This window comes from Cnephaeus nilssonii, assembly GCF_951640355.1.
Source record: "Cnephaeus nilssonii genome assembly, chromosome: 15".
Taxonomy (NCBI): domain Eukaryota; kingdom Metazoa; phylum Chordata; class Mammalia; order Chiroptera; family Vespertilionidae; genus Cnephaeus; species Cnephaeus nilssonii.
In genome coordinates, this window is record NC_137086.1 from 44,065,429 (window position 1) to 44,077,782 (window position 12,354).

The following is a 12,354-nucleotide window of genomic DNA, read 5'->3' on the forward strand; positions in this document are numbered from 1 at the left end:
ATAGCAAAGTGGGGCAGAGCTGAAAGGTCACAGAGCCTGGTCCTCTGGATACCCAGGAGATGGGAAGAGGGCTAGGTCAGGCAGCCCTATAGGAATACCTTCTACTTTGGCTTCAGAAGGTTCGTTCATCCTTTGACCATGCCCACCCATCTCAGCTGAGAGAATGGGGGCCTGGGCTGAGGGGAGGGTTCCTGGGTCCATAGTTAAACTGGATGCCAGAGTTTGGGGGCCACCCATCAGCTGGTGACTAGCCACCGGGGACCCACAGGGCTGGGGCTGGGCCCGAGGCTGGGTGTGGGTGCTGACCTCGCCTGAACTCCTCCAGCTCTGCCCCAGGATAGAAGTGGGGGAACTTGGGGGTGGTGGGCGGGTGGGGAGTGGGGGGTGACAAATGTGGAGCCTGCCTGCTTCACTCCTCCCCCCAAAGCGCCTTGCTGTGTTTAAAGTTTTAATTTTTGCTAATTAATGTCAATTAATTTTGTATAATGAGTGTTTAATTTTGGGGAGTGTGTGAGCCTGGGAGCGACTGCAGTTCTGGGCTGTGAACGCTGATTAGCATCAACACCTGCTGCTTCCCCACTCCCTCCAGCGTGGGGGGGCACCGGGGTTTGGGGAGCTGGAGGGCGGCAGGGCCTGTGGGCAGGTGGAGGGGGAGGAGGACCGCAGATGCTCCTGGTGCCTGAGCCCACGCTGGGGCGCAGAGGGGCCCAGGGTGCTCGCAGCTGGGGGACAGGGTTCTGCAGGTGAGGGGTGGCTTGAGGCCTTGGGATCTCCGAGCCTCAGTCTCCTTTTTCAATAAAGTGGAAGGTGGAACAAGCAGAGGGAAGACCAAGAGGCTCTGCAGTCTTTGGAGAGAAAAACAGGAGACTAAATACAGTTTTTAAATGTGTTTACAGCACAGATGTCATCTCTGAGTAGCTCTCATGTTTCCACAAGACACTCAGCCGCAGTGGGACCACGAGCAGACCTCCTCTGCGCCGGGCCACTCCTGTCCCCACGGCAGGCATGCTCAGTGGTCTGATACAGTGGCTCTCAACCGGGGGCGATTTTGTAAGACACCTGACAACATTTGGAGACATTGTTGATGATCACAGCCTGGTGTGTGTAGGGGTTGCTATAGGCCATGGTCGGCAAACCGCGGCTCGTGAGCCACACGCGGCTCTTTGGCCCCTTGAGTGTGGCTCTTCCACAAAATACCACGGCCTGGGAGAGTCTATTTTGAAGAAGTGGCGTTAGAAGAAGTTTAAGTTTAAAAAATTTGGCTCTCAAAAGAAATTTCAATCGTTGTAACTGTTGCTATTTGGCTCTGTTGACTAGTGAGTTTGCCGACCACTGCCATAGGCCATCGAGTGGGTAAAGACCAGAGATGCTGCTAAGCATCCTACAATGCACAGCACTGCCCCACAGCAAAGAATTATCCAGCTCAAAACGTCAGTAGTGCTGATGTTGAAAAGCCCTGTGTCACACACATCTAGAGACCACAGGATTAGGAAAGTGAATCTGATGTGAAGGAAGAGAGGTTGGGAACCCCAGTTTCAGGACAGCTGGGCTTGGGTTCTAATTCTGATACCCAATCTCCCCCTCCTCACCCTCAGAGGAGAGCTCCCGCCAGCGCCAGGCCCTCCCATGGCTCAGGGCCAGGAAGGGCCCGCACAGTGGCCTTGGGAAGGGGGGGACCTAGCCTGTGTGTTTAGTGGCGACAGGGATGCTCTTCGTCCTTTACCAGCTGGGGCTGCCAGGCCTGCAGTTCCCAGGAGACCCAACACAACCACCGGAGAGGGTACTGGGGGTCTCTGCCCTTGGAGAACAGCTTCCACCACCGCTGTGCTGGGAAAGGCAAGGCTACAGGAATGTGGTCCAGGGGATGAGCCTCTGCTTCAAGTCAGGAGGGCCAGCTCACTCTGCAAACTCCTCCCCCCACTCCCCTGGCTGCAGAAGGAGGGGCTGCATGAAGGGCTTCATGGGATCTCCGGTCGCAGCCTCTGCACCAGTGCTCACGCCAGGTCAGGGGAAGCCAGGAATGGCGGAGACATCTCTTGCTCCACGTGTGTGTGTGTGTGTGTGTGTGTGTGTGTGTGTGTGTGTGCGTGTGCATGTGTGTGTGTGTGTGTGTGTGTGTGTGTGTGTGTGTGTGTGTGTGTGAAAAAGACAAAGAAAAGAGACAGTGTGGATTTGGAGCTGATGGTCCAGTAGCCCTAGGTGACATCCTGCTTGCTCTCCCCAATTTTCAAACAGCAGGACTTTGGTTCAAACACAAAATGACTTGATACGAAGAGAAAGTCTGAAAGGGAGTAAAACCCAGCCTCCCTCTCCTCATCAGCGCCTCCAGGGCACTTTTCGGAATGAGAAAGCTGCCCTCTCCTCTAAGCTGTCTGGGTGGGAAAAAAGGCAGCAGAGAAAACCCTAAAAGCCACCTCAGAACGAGGGCAACCCCAGGCTTCTCCCTTAGAACACCCCAATTCTTACTGCCTACTCAAATGGCACATGCACCGTCATTTCTTCTGTTGATTGTGTATACTGGTTGTCCATGTATTGGGCACCTGCTGTATGCACAGGTTAGCTGCTATCACCTTTGAGCAGTGAGATTGCTGGCCTGTTTCAGTCATTTCATTGCCATGATCTCATCCAGAACATTCAGTTCTACCGTCTTCCTTCCAGGACATCCCAGGTCCCTCCCATCGGTTCCTGGCTAGTCCAGCTCCCGAGTCACAGACACTGAGAGCCGGAAGTGAATAGCGAGTGGAAAAGACAGAGAGAGAGCAACCAAGACCAAGACCAGCCATGGGTGGCCACGGTCTCCTCTCCAGCACACCAGCAAGAACGACTACTGACAGTATCACAGGTTAATTAAACAGTCTGTTAGTGGTAATGCTAAGGAAGCTGGCACATTTTCAACTCAGATTGACACCATTCAAGACTCAGGCATAACTGATGTTGGAGCAGCGATGCTGGGAGATGTCACGGGCGGAGAGAGAGGATGAGAGATCGCTGCGTGCTGATGCAAGCTCCGTGTCAAGTCCTGAGGAGAGTATGGCCTTGACTGCTGCAGATGTTCTCACATCAGACCCGCGTGATGCACCATCATGCCGGGTGTGAACAGCTGTGAAGTGCCCCATGTAAAAGGGACAGTGTGGGAAGAAGGAAGAGCAGCAGACAGAAGACAAATGTGCAAGAAAGTTCTCAAAAATAAGACTACAGGAAAGCTTGGCCCCTGAACTAGCACAGTCACATAGGAACAGACACATAGATCAGAAGTTAATAGTTCAGCCCTGGCTGGTGTGTCTAAGTGGTTAGAGCATCGGCCGAAGCACCCAAGGGTTTCGGGTTCAATTTCCAGTCAAGGGCAAGTACCTGGGTTGCAGGTTCAATCCTCGCCCCGGTGGGGGCATGTGCAGGAGGCAACCAATCGATATGTCTCTCTCACATTGATGTTTCTCTATTGCGCGCTCTCTCTCCCCCCTTTCTCCTCCCACTCTCTCTAAAAATAATCAATGGAAAAAATATCCTCAGGTGAGGATTAACAACAAGAAAAAAAGACTTAATAGTGCAGAGACTATTCCACCGGGGGGGGGGGGGGGATGAGTTAATAGTAAAGCAATTGTATTAACTCATAAGGGAAGGACTCTTCAAATATGGGGGTGAAGCAATAGGCTATCTATTCACTTAGAGCAGTGGTCGGCAAACTCATTAGTCAACAGAGCCAATTACCAACAGTACAACAATTGAAATTTCTTTTGAGAGCCAAATTTTTTAAACTTAAACTTCTTCTAACGCCACTTCTTCAAAATAGACTTGCCCAGGCCGTGGTATTTTGTGGAAGAGCCACACTCAAGGGGCCAAACAGCCGCATGTGGCTCGCGAGCCGCAGTTTGCCGACCACGGACTTAGGGAAAATAAAACACCATAAATCCTCTATTCTAAGATGCATTTTCCTCATATTTTAATGTTTGCAGCATCATGATATGCCTAACAATGGGTGTTTGAGGGAGGGGATCTTATCGGCTCCCCATCACAACTGCCCGGTCTTGGGTGAACGTAGCCGTGTGTATCTGTTCATTCAAGTGTCACCTCAGTTGCTTACAGCGATCCACACAGAATTTGAACTTAAACTTAGATCGCTAATTGTCGCCTAGAACTTCTTTTTAAAACGTACACTATAATGGAGCGCGGACGTGAAAAGTTATTGTACATGCGGAAGATCGTCTGCCAGATACCAGGCAATGCAATTAAAGGCAGCAGAAATTGCCAAACCATAGATAGCTACCCTAAAGAAATGCTTGCCCATATGTACAAAGAGACATTTACAAGGATGTTAATTATAGCACTGTTTGCAAGAGCAAATAATTAGAAACAACCTAAATGTCCACCATTTACGGAATCTACATGGGAAGCTCTCCAAAACAAACTTATATGAAAAGAGCTACTGCGTCTGCACAGAACGGTTTACGGAATGCACAGCTCGTAACTGGTACGCACACATCTGTGTGCACATAAACCCACAAGTGGAGTTTCGGACGCTTCACGCTGCACAGAGCGCTCTCCTCGGGGAAGGAACCTAAATTTAGGAATCGGGGGGTGTTGCAGGACCTCCACTTTTTACCCTAAAATTCTCTACACTGTTTGCATTTTTACAATGAGAATAGAATCATGCTTTACTTGTTTAAAAATGGAAAAGAAATAGCCAAACTTCTTGAAGTAGATCATAAAAGTTTGAAAGCCAGCAGGGATTGGTGTGACCTATTCATGGGTCTGACACTTAGGTATCTATATGTCAGAAACTACCTAAGGAAGCTGATGAACTTCAGGAATGTTTTTTCCTGCAAGTAAAGAAAAAAAAAAAATGAAACCGCAAGTGTAACCAAATAGGAACTGCAGATAAAGAATCCCCACTATTCTTTTGTATGCTTTGAAATTACACTGTCTCTTTTGGACATAGGTTGCTGAACAGCATCACAACCACCATTGCCTTTCGCAATCCCTACCTCTCATCTTGACCCTTCCAGCCCCTGAAAGATGAGGAGAAGGCTGAGACTCAGACTCTGTGGTGTTGAAGAAAGTGACTTGGATTGAACATGTAGTGAATGCTTATTTATCCTTCAAATGAACAAGAAATACAGCCCTTTCCTCTTCTTAATGACTATTGTATTAATGCCTCTTCTAAGAGAGGCATCTTAGAACAGAGAAGTGTGGCATTCAATAGCTATTCCGTAAGCTCTGTGATAAGAAATGGGAAAGTGACAAAAGGACAAAGAGCTACTAATATTACTCTATTAGGGAGGGTCATGGTGACTGACTCAGCAGCTATTCTACCCCCAAAAGATTAGTCTAAACCAGTGGTCGGCAAACTCATTAGTCAACAGAGCCAAATATCAACAGTACAACGATTGAAATTTCTTTTGAGAGCCAAATTTTTTAAGCTTAAACTTTTTCTATCGCCACTTCTTCAAAATAGACTCGCCCAGGCCGTGGTATTTTGTGGAAGAGCCACACTCAAGAGGCCAAAGAGCCGCATGTGGCTCGCGAGCCGAGGTTTGCCAACCACTGGTCTAAACTAATTGTAATAATCCCTCCCTTACCAGTAATTGGCTAGGAAAGCACATGTGATCGGTCCTAGCCAATGAGGGAGGGTGGCAGGGGTCTTCTAGGAAAGGGCTCCTTTTATTTAAGAAGAGGTAGCAGGCAGTGCCTCCTGTCCTCTGGGCAGCGGTGGGTCTGAATGTGACCGCTGGAATTGCTGGTGCCATCTTCAGGGAGCTACCCTGACGGTGAAGCCCCAGACAGGGAGGTGGAAGGAAGGGCCCTGGATGTAAAGGGATACATCCTCTGTACAGATGCTCAATGTCATTGATAGTCACCAGAGAAATTCAAATTCAAAGCATAATGAAATATCACCTCACACCTGTCAGAATGGCTATCATCAGCAAATCAACCAACAACAAGTGCTGGCTGGGATGAGGAGAAAAGGGCACCCTCTGGCATAGTTGGTGGGAATGCAGACTGGTGCAGCCACTGTGGAAAGCAGTACGGAGTGACCTCAAAAAATTAAAAATAGAACTGCCACTGGACCAGTGGTTCTACTTCTAAGACTATATCTGAAGAAACCCAAAACACTAATTCGAAAAAATATATGCACCCCTATGTTCATTGCAGCCTTATTTACAATAGCCAAGATCTGGAAGCAGCCCAAATGTTCATCAATAGATGAGTGGATAAAAAAGCTGTGGTACATTTTCACAATGGAATACTACTTGGCCATAAAAAGAAGGAACTCTTACCCTTTGTAACAGCATGGATGGACCTGGAGAGTATTGTGCTAAGTGAAATAAGCCAGTCAGAGAAAGACTAGTATCACATGCTTTCACTCATATGTGGACTCTAATGAACAAAATAAACTAACAAACAAAATAAAAACACTCTCATAAAGACAGAGAACAGACTGACAGCTGTCAGAGGGGAGGGATTTGGGGGGCTAGGTGAAAGAGGTGAAGATATTAAGCAAAAATAAATAAAAAATAAGTAAATAAATTCATTCATTCATTTATTATTTAAGCCAGTTTGAGTTTGTAATAGGCAGGAAAAAAAATCCATAAAATTGTATAAAGAACTTTAACAATTAAGAAAAAGATAGTGATAGAAATTACTGAAAAATATTTGAGTAGGAATTCGTAAAATGTTTTAAAAAATCAATGAACATGAACTCAATCTTATTAATAGTCAAAAGTAGATTTTTTAATATCAGAAAACATAAATCTACAGGAGTTCTTTATGTTTTGGAGATTGGTTAAATAGAGTGTGGCTTGTTTTCTCACTTTGTTGATGGTGTATTCTGTCATATAGTTTAAACTGTAGTCAAATAAATAATCCTTCCCTCTCTGACATATACTTTTTAAGGTGTCTTTAAGAAACTCTATCTTGATTCCAATATTCATCTATATTTTCTTCTAGAAGCTTTCACTTTTTTCTAAAGTATGTCTTAATTGATTCTAGAGAGGGAGAGGAAGAGAAAGCGGGGAGAAAACATCAATCAGTTGCCTCCTAAATGCCCCTTAGTGGTGATAGAACTTGAAACCTGGGCATGTACCCTATCAGGGAATCGAACCGGCCACTTCTCGGTGCATGAGATGATGCTCAATCAATTGAGCCACACCAGCCAGGGCTAGAAGCTTTAACATTTCACTTTTCACATTTCAGTCTTTAATCTATCTGGATTTATTTTTGTGCGTGGTATGAAATAGGAATCTCCTTCTCTCTCTCTCTCTCTCTCCTCCCCCCGCCCCCATCCTTCCTATTTGGAAACCCAAATGCCCAATACACCTAAGAAAAGGTTCTCAACCATACTGGAAATTGGAAAAATGAAAATTAAAATGAAAAAGGGACCGTTTCATATGGACAAAAATTTTAAAAGATTGATAATACCAAGTTTGAAGAAGATGTACAGAAACAAAAATTTGAACCTTGCAGGAAGAGTGAAAGCCAGTACGCTCATTGGGATATGTAGAAAAGCTGGAGATGTGCAAGCCCGCGGATGCACTCATTCCACATCCAGGTGCAGACTCTGGACAGGCGATCCTCAACCCAGCTGCACAATGGAAACCAAACCTCAGACCCAGGCCTCAGCATCTTGTTAAAGCTCCCAGGTGGTCATTTGAAAACCTCTGTCCTGGAGAAGACACTCCTCCAGGTGTGCCCATGGCCACGTGCACGAGGTTGTTTAGTGCAAGTGCAATGCTGTGCATAACAACGAGAAACTGGAAACAACCTAAATGTCCCCAATTAATCAACTGTGGAATAGTCATAGAGTAGAATGCCTGCAGCAGCTGAAATGAATGAATTTGTATTTTACTTATTTACTTACTTATTTATTTTAATATATGTTCTTATTAATTTCAGAGAGAGGAAGAGAGAGGGAGAGACAGAAACATCAATGATGAGAATCATTGATCAGCTGTCCTGCACGCCCCCAACTGGGGATTGAACCCACAATCTGGGCATGTGTCCTGACTGGGAGTCGAACCAGTGACCTCCTGGTTCTTGGATCGACACTCAACCACTGAGCCATACCAGCCGGGCAGTTTCACTTTCTTCATCCTACCAGACAGGGCTTCTTGGAGGTGGTAGTGTGTGAGCTGAGAAACAAAGGCCTGGCAGCCAAGGGAAGGCAGAGGGTAGGGCTGAGGTAGCGTGAAGTATGGTGACTCCAGGCCAGCAGGCTGTAGGCAAAGGCCTGGGGCAGGGAGAGAGGCAGGAGGGAGGCCACAAGTTCTCCTGGCTACGGCTATGGCTCTGAGGAATCTGAGTGGGGCCAAGCCCGGGGGCTGTGGACACCACATTATCATTGACCTGGGTGGAGGGAGCGTAAGTCATGAGGCCCAGGACACAGCTGGCACCCACCGGTGTTAAAGGAGGAGGGATGGGCGAGGGGCAGGCCTGGGGCTGAGCCTGGGGCAGGCACATTGCTGTGGCCACCTTCCGGGGGAGGGTGGAAGGAGCAGCAAGGCGGGAGCAATGGCATGGGGGTGGGGTGGGGTGGGGGGTGTTGTGTGGGGACAGTGACACCAAGACCCCTGTGGGCTGGGGCCAGGGGAGCATGGAGTTGGGGGCAGACGTGGGCGACACGGCACACTGTGTGAACGAACACAAGGCCTTCTCGCAAAGGCTGCCCAGACATCCTGAGAAACGGACCACTGGTGAGCGCCGAGATTTCTTCATGGGGATGAGATAAGTTGTAACATTTAACGTAAGAGACTGCCGTCGACAGCACAGGGAAAAGTCACTTCCCGGCAAGGGGATGCCGAGGCTGGCATTTCTGGTCCCTGCGGGAAGGTTGCTCCCTCTGCAGGGAGTCGGCGGGCGGGTGCTGAGGCTCAGGCCTCCCCAGGGGGAGCTCAGAGCGCACATGGGGGTCTTTATGAGCACAGGGCACTGCTTGTCTCTGCTCGGCATGGACTCAACCAGGCAGTCTGGGGGTGACCTTCAGAGCTCCCTGCCCTGCCACCTACATGAGCCATGCTTGCCAGGTGACCCCTGGGGTCTCCACCTCGCAGCTCCTGGCTAAAGCCCCTGCCCGCCCTTGCCTGACAAGGTGCATCTACTCCTCTCGCCAGCCCATCATGGCACTGGCTGGACCTCCTCTTGCTGGCCACAGCTCCCAGCCCCGACCCAAGGCCTCCCGTGAAGGCTGCTGTGGGCCTGCCTCCGCGGGAATGGACTCTGCGCGTGGAGCCGGGTGGCTGGACCTGGAGGTTTGTATTTTTCCGATGCCTCCTCAATTGACCTTTAATTACACTGTTTGCCCAGCTCCCCAAACCATTAACTTCCACCTCACAGCCACTGCACGTCAATTAATGGAGGGCCTGCTCCAAGCTCCAGCTCCTGAACACAATTAAGCGTGACAGTCCACAAATAAGAAAGAACTGGAGAATTAATTAAGGTCTAAACAAATTAATTACCAGTCCCCAATCGATTCTGATGCCAGCACACACCGTCTTTCCTAACATGTCCATGTATAAATAGAAACGAGATTTCCCACATGATTGCTGTTCTAGACCAGGGCCCGGCACGGCTCTGAAACCACCCTGGGGGAGAGGCTGCAGGGAGTGTCCTTGTGGCTCCCACGTACTACACACACACACACACACACACACACACACACACACACACACGCACACCCCCGGCTGAAAAACCAGGGGCGAAACTGGAGGTGCTCCTGGTGAGACAGGGAACAGCCGGCCTCTGGACCACGCCCCTGAAGGGTATTCAAGTGGGCTGGAGTAGCCTGGGCTGTGGCCAGGTCAGGATAACGTTCAGTGGGTCTGAATTTGTTTCTTCTGCTGTAAAATGGGATGGCTCCCTCTGCCTAGGGTCCTCCCAGAGAGAATGAGGAGAGTTGAGGGGAACAGCGGCCTGCTGGGGGAATGTGGAGCCCCAGGAATACTGGGCTTTACAAACCCCAGGGAGGCCTGCGGCCCCAGCAGAAAGGGGCTGAAATAGGACCTGGTCCGAGGCCAGGGAGGGGTGGGAGTGGCAGAGTCAGGCGTGAGCCAGGTGTCCTGGGCCAGGGGTCTCAGGCCTCTCTCCTGGGCAGCACCTGGGTCTCAGTGCAGAGAGCTGTCCTCCTGCTTCCCAGACCTCAGCCTGGGGCAGGAGCCCAGGGAGGAGCTGGGCAGAGCAGTGGGAAGAAGCAACTGACCCCCGGGCGCCTCCTGGTTCCCCAGAGCCTGAGTTTCCAGCCTGCCCAGGAGGGACAGAGTGGGGAGGTGGCCTCTGAGCACGGTGCACCGAAGCCCCTTCAGGACCCTCCCTCACCCTGAAGACCCCCTTTTGTTCCATCCTCCTACACACACATCCCAACAACCAGAGCTCAATCCGTCACTTCCCGTGTGCACTCACAGCTCCGTGAGTCCGGTCTCCCCACCCGGCCAGGCCTCCAAAGGGGCAAAGAACCCTCTACAAGGTAAAGCAAGTCCTGAGCGATCTTCTCAGGGGTCTTAGCTGGGGCCCGTCCCAGTCTGGCCCAGCCTGCCGTGGAAAAGAGGGCTGAACAGCTGGTGGGACCAGCATGCCGTGGAAAGCTTAGAGATGCTCTGTCCTGGCCAGAGGGCCCTGGGGATAAGGTGGGGGGAGGCCACATGCACGGACTAGATGGTGGCCTGAGAGGACCAAGGGAATTTTGAACCCCCGGAGAGTGAGAGGCATGCCCGTTACCACTGTGTCAGCAGTGACCAGGGAGTCAGCTAGTGCCCATTGGCAGTTGGGCCTGTGATGGGCATTGGGTGCCAGAGAGATGGAAGCTTGAATGTGGGGGAGAAGGTGGAAGGCGGGCAGGTCCACAGCCAGGACTTGGGCGTGGGCCTGAGGAAGGGGCCAGAAGGGGCCTGCTTCTCTCAGGGTCCTGGCCAGCTAGGACTCTCAGGGCTGCACACCACACAGAGTGCCACCTGTGCGACTGGCCAGGGCTACACCGGAACGCGAGGCCCCTCAGTGGTGGCTGGACGTGTGCGAGGGGCTGTAGGCCTCTCCCCCACAAGAAGGCAGGAGAGGAATCACGCTGGAGCCCAAACAGAGACAGAGAGTCTCAGGTGGGGATGACAGAAAGGGTCAAACCTGAAAGCAGGGACCCTCCTCCTGCGTTCAGGAGCCTCACAGAGGTTAAGACCACCCCCAAGGTCACCCTGCAAGATGGCCAGTAGAGCAGGGCTGGAATGGGCCCGGGCGGAGTCCTTGTCTGGAGCTTGGCTCAAGGACAGATTACATCTCAGCTGAGTCCCAGATCCAGTCCAGGGCGGCTGAGAGCTGCCCCCTTCTCGGGCTGCACCTACCCCTCCAGCCCAGGATGGCAAGGACCACAAGAACAGCAGCCGTGTTCACTCAATTAGGCCCCTTAACAAAGTCAGATCTAAAGAGTTATTCCATTAATGGCCCACACTAGAAATAGCTGAGGGTTCATTAAAAGTGTGGAGTTGCTATAGCAATTATCTGGGTTGGCCAAGGCTCATCAAGCAGGTTGGTCCTGGGAGTTCATTAGCCTCTGGGCCACCGAGGAGGTGGGGCTGCCCAGGAATGATCTCCCGGGAGCTTTTCAGGTGCTTCAAGGCGCTCTCCTAGGAGTGGAATCTGGTCTGTGGTCTCATTTGATCCTCCCACAGCTCTGGCCTGTAGAAAGGTAAGTGCTGGTGCCCATTGCACAGATGGGGAAACTGAGCTCTGGAGGAGGAGAGCAGGGTCTGGGCCACGAACTTGGGACTGACTCCCAGCTCTTTAGATGGAGCCTTGGCACCAAGGACGTCACAGGACCCCCCGCGCCCTGGGGCTGGCCCCCATCTTTGTCCTCTGGCCTCAGATGGGGAACTCAGTGTCATGGTTCAAACACTGGCTTATGCTCCTCTTTTGATTACTAATCACGGACTGCCTCAGGTTTCTTTCGATGTTGTTTATTTCTTTTTAATTTTAAAAAAACTTCCCAGGGTGGTGCCCTCTTCCCAAACAAGGTGTGGGCTTCTTAACACATTGCGGACGGATCACGAGAATTCTCCCTTCACATTACACAGTGTTTTACAAAGCATCATACTTTAAAAAGATATTAGCTTGTAAGAACATGTAATAAATAGCTTCAAAGTGCAATGGGTATTTAATTTTAAAGCGTGCCTTTAACATTTATGTAAAACGTTTTTTTGTACTCGTTCAGTAGAAACTTATCTGGCCACTGGGTAAAGCTAGCAATAAAACTACTGGTCCGCAATGTGTTAAGAGCCGGCTGGGCTTTGAGGAATTCCAGGCCCAGGCCTGGGTCATCTGTTGTGAGCTCAGAGACCCCGAGACCAGCAAAGACTCGGCTGAAGGCAGGCGAGATCCCCT

At 50.4% G+C, this 12,354-nt stretch overlaps 1 protein-coding gene across 3 annotated transcripts in view; it reads right to left on the reverse strand.

Moving 5' to 3' along the window:
- Positions 1 to 12,354, reverse strand: part of SFXN5 (sideroflexin 5) — a 103,294-nt gene that overhangs the window by 28,241 nt on the left and 62,699 nt on the right. The gene's annotated exons all lie outside the window — the stretch shown is intronic.